Raw genomic sequence first — 4735 nt, 5'->3', positions numbered from 1 at the left:
TTCCAGAGATCAAGGTCTAATGTTCTAGCATCAGAGAACCAAGGATTATACTCTATGATAATATGCAAAAACTGTGAGAGAATACTTTCTGACACCTTAATTCTTTTATCCTTGAGCATGCAAGCCAAAAGTCTACAATAATGTTTTTCTCCTTTACTCAAATTCTGCCCCATTATAACCTGGGTGATTCCAAAAATGTCCCCGTCCACTCACGGTTGCTACTCTGAAGCTGGCAGGGGCTTGTGTGCCAGTGAATTTTCACCTTTCTGGTGAGTTTCCACTTTTCCTTTTTCACTTCATTTTTCGCTCAGGTGAATCTTCTCCTCCAGTCCCTGTTCGGGCTCCAGTTGCTGTGACCTGCACGGCTAGGTTCAGGATCTGAAGGAGGGGCCGACACACAAATGAAAATGCTATACAAGAAATATTCATTTAGAAGACATTGGGGGCCAGGTGGAATCTCTTTCTGGAAGAGACACACTGAGTTCAGCTTTTTATTTACTTGAATACACATTTGCCCTTTAGCAATGCATACAGGCAGATCAAAGGTAAAGTTTGGTAAACAATGTAAGGATTATCAGGTCAGGAAATTGCCTCGAGCCATTGCAATCACAGCAGGAGCAACACTTGTGTTGTTATGCAGCCCTGCTTAATATCAAAGTCCACTGGCCTTCCAATGTCTCTCTTTGATGCTCAACTGATGTTTGCTTTAGCCTCCAGCACAAAACCCTGTTTCAGTAGTCACTTACAGTTTTTCTTATCATATTTCATAAGTGTCAGAAAAATGTTAACAGTATAAGAAGAAAATTCATGTGCCTATTATGAAAAAATAACATTTCTGATAAAAAGGCTCACCATCGTCAAAGGATAAATAAAAAATCAAAGTATTTCAATCCTATTTTACACTTAATGTGCTTCATGCTTGCCTTTTATCTGATAATTAGTAGTAATATCCAGATAGCCTACTAAATTAATATAATAGTATTGATAATGGTGAATTTTAGATTCAGACAGACATTAGCTATTATCCTAGCCATGTGACTTTTTAATCTTTAAGATTTAAGGGATTATTTAACCTTTTTAAGATAAAATACTTAATTTACTAAATGAGCATAATAATAATATATTTCTGATAGGCTTGCTGTAAGGATTAAATGAGGTGATACATATAAAAAACATCATTAGTGCTTAGGACATTGTTGGTGCCCAACAAATATTAGTAATTTTAAATTTTTGAATATTATTAATAATTAAGTACTTTTTAGTTTTTATAGTTTTTCTATTTATTATATCAGATATTTCCAGGAGTCACTTTTAAGAGGATTTTCTACTTAACACCATAATCTAAAATTATTGATCTCATGGGAGGATGTATTTGATATGTGAGGTATATAGGCATGCATAATCTTTTCCCAAAATAGTCACCTCAAAATTCTCTCTAAATAAATCATGGTCAAAATTTATTTTCTTTCTAATCATGAAAGTATCCATCAGGAGCCAGATAACATTCTGATATTTTATAAAGAATCAGAAATAACTCAGTAATTTCTAGCAGGTAAGATTATTAATTTGGAAAAGTTAATTTTTCTTTAATTATCAAGAAGAAATAGTATCATATAAGGGTCTAGTCAACTCAATAAGCTATTCTTCTTAATAAGTTGAAGCATATGAAATCACTGCTGAATGACAAACATAAAAAGATATCAGCAATTTCACATTTCAAACTAAATATTGATCAAATGTATTTCTATGATTAATGTTAACTACATTTCCTCTTTTGTGTGTTCTAATTCTTAAATGATAACATATTTGCTTAAACTCTGTGTTTGCCCATGCCAAACCTAAACAATCATAGGTTAATTTCAATGCATATGAAGGTGAGGCACTGTACGAGTTGGATTCTTAGATATAGATGACAGAAACTACTTTGGCTAACTAAGCAGAAAAGACATTTTCTGGGAGGACACATCATAAAATAGAAAGGACACTTGGAAAACCAAGCTTATAGGCAGGCCAAAATTCTAAGACTTGTAAACTTAGAACCTACCATAGTTTGGGACTCTCTGCCATCTCTGACATTAACTATAGTACTACTCCACTATATATGCTGAAAATAATTTTAATTGGACCCTGCACTCTTTTTCTCATTCTCTCAATATTTAAAACACTGGGATGGAGTGTCTGATTAGCTGACAACACATCCTCTGACTAGCCTTCAAATGACAGCTTCGCCTTTCTGTCTTCTGTAATGGGAAACAGAATCCTTCATCCTATCTATCTTGTTATGCTTTATGAAATAGGAAGAATGTCTGTATGCTGGGCATAAGTACTTAGTTCATTAGCCAGAATTCTCTCTCTGGATTTATTCCTATATAATATTCTGTTAGAGTAGTACTAGATTGCTACAGACTAAAGAGCTTTTGCATTCTCAATTAGTTTTTTTGGCTTATATATACAAAGTAGAGGCCTGGTGCACAAAATTTGTGCATGGGGGGTCCCTCAGCCTGGCCTGCACCCTCTCGCAATCTGGGACCACTTGGGGGATGTTTGACTGCTGGTTTAGGCCCAATCCCTGTGGCAGTCCAGGACCACTGGCCCCTAACCACTTGCCTGCCTGCCAGTCTGATTGCCCCTAAACATTCTGCCTGCCTGCCTGATCACCCCTAACCACCTCTGCTTCAGCCCCCGCCAACACAGCTTTATCAGGAAGGATGTCTGGAATGACATCTGGAAGGTCATTTGGCTGTCTGGTCTAATTAGCATATTATGCCTTTATTGTTATATATTTGTTCCTATTTGAAAATATATATGCATTAGACTTATTTTTGTAAGTCTAAAATAAAGTATAAATTAAAATTATGAACTAAAATACAGTTTCTAATCTTCAAAAAGTTGGTAGTTTAGAATTGCACATATTCATTTAATTTTCTCAATTGTACTCTCAGTGTTACACAAAAAGTGCCATGAAAGTAATATGAAGAACAGTTTTTTGTTGTTTTATTGAGCAAATACATTTGAGTATTGCTGGAGATGTTATACTTACATAGATAAAGTTACAAATTTAATCCGTGTATGGAATATTATTAGTTTAACAGAAGAGAAACACAAATCAATATGCACCTAATGTACATGTGTGAATTTAATAAAAATTGAAAAGTAAATAAACCTGTTTGCTGATGGTTATGCTTTTTATTAAGGGTAGTAAAAATGTTTGCATTGTGATTAAATCATTTTTCACAAAAAAAATTCATCTGTTTTCAATATGAAGAATTTATTATAGATTAATTTTAAATGTGCTGTAGGAGAAGTAAAAGCTTTATTAAGAGGTAATCTATACTAATAAAAGGGTAATATGCTAATTAGACCAGACATCTTCCACACGACCTACCGGATGTCCTTCTGGACAAAGCCATGGTGGTGGGACCGAGGCAGAGGCAGTTAGGAGTGATCAGGCTGGCAGGGGAGAGCAGTTAGGGGGATCAGGCCAGCAGGGGAGAGCAGTTAGGAGGATCAGGCTGGCAGGGGAGAGCAGTTAGGGTGATCAGGTAGGCAGGCAGTGGTTATTAGGGATGATCAGGCAGGCAGGGGAGTAGTTAGGGGCCATCAGGCAGGCAGGCAGGTGAGCAGTTAGGAGCACGGATTGTGAGAGGGATGTCCGACTGCTAGTTTAGGCCCAATCCAAACCGGCAGTCGGACATCCCCCGTGGGGTCCCGGATTGGAGAGGGTGCAGGCTGGGCAGAGGGACACCTCCCATGCACGAATTTTGTACACTGGGCCACTAGTAAAATTATATTTAATCACAATTCTTTCACAATGGGAATGAAAGTGACTAAATCTACCATTCTGTATGATATTTCAGTTCTTTGAAAATCTTCTAGGATCTCAAAGGCAGTGTGTTCTTTACATGAGGACTTCTTAGCACATTATATTTCCCAATCTCAATTACCTCTCCATTTACTCATTTAAAAGAACTCTGAAAAAAAGTTGGCTTTAGAACATGCAGTAAAAATGTAAACTATTCCTTCTGCTGAAGTAATACAGTGAAATCACTTCAAGTTTATATCTGTAATTTAGTTGTTTGCAAATGTTTTTTTTTCTTTATTATAAAGAGTTGAGAGGTTTTGTTTGTTTTTATCCCTTTTGGGGGGTGGAGAGGACTTTGATGTTAAACCAGCTTTTGATGCTTAAGGCAAAACAAGTTTTTAAAATATCAAACTGATTAGAAAAAAAGAAAATGGCGGAGGTATAGAGGGACGTGTCCTGTGCCTTGTCCTGGAGCAGATAAGGGTGAGCAGCTGAAACGGGTAACATACAGCCCGAATAAGCAGAGGATATTCAGTGGAGAGACAGTTTGCAGCCGGGAAAGACAGGACTCCCGGAAAAAGGGGACGGTTGGAGACTGCGGCTGAAATCTCTCCCGGTGCGCCGGCTCAGCCGTGGAGACTGCGCCATCTTGAGTGGCTGTTACCGGCATCCAGAGATCGGCTATTAACCCGGAAACAACGTATCTCAAGCAGCGCGACTACGTGAACTCAGACGAGCACTGCTTCTCCTCACAGAAAGGTTAGATTTCCCCTAAAGGTGCGGTTTGCAATTCAGGTTGGAGAGAAGAACGCGTGCAGGGGGAAATCTGCACCCCGCAAAGTCCGCGGCCGTTGGGGCCAGCGTGATCCACGAGTGGGGAAGGGGTCCCACAGGGCTGCTGGCAGAAGGGAACGCTAAAAATAAGCCCATAGC

At 38.2% G+C, this 4735-nt stretch overlaps 1 long non-coding RNA gene across 1 annotated transcript; it reads right to left on the bottom strand.

The window, feature by feature from the left end:
- Positions 1 to 2151: 2151 nt before the first annotated feature.
- On the bottom strand, positions 2152 to 4478 carry LOC106727993. Its single transcript, XR_001364223.1, has 3 exons — positions 4367 to 4478; positions 3658 to 3659; positions 2152 to 2164 (listed from the first exon to the last, which is right to left on the bottom strand). It is a non-coding gene; the product is annotated as an uncharacterized LOC106727993 (long non-coding RNA).
- Between the last annotated feature and the right edge of the window lie 257 nt (positions 4479 to 4735).

This window comes from Myotis brandtii, unplaced genomic scaffold (genome assembly GCF_000412655.1).
Source record: "Myotis brandtii unplaced genomic scaffold, ASM41265v1 scaffold514, whole genome shotgun sequence".
NCBI classification, from domain to species: domain Eukaryota; kingdom Metazoa; phylum Chordata; class Mammalia; order Chiroptera; family Vespertilionidae; genus Myotis; species Myotis brandtii.
Note: the sequence above shows the minus strand (reverse complement) of the source record. Positions and strands in the feature narration are given on the sequence as shown.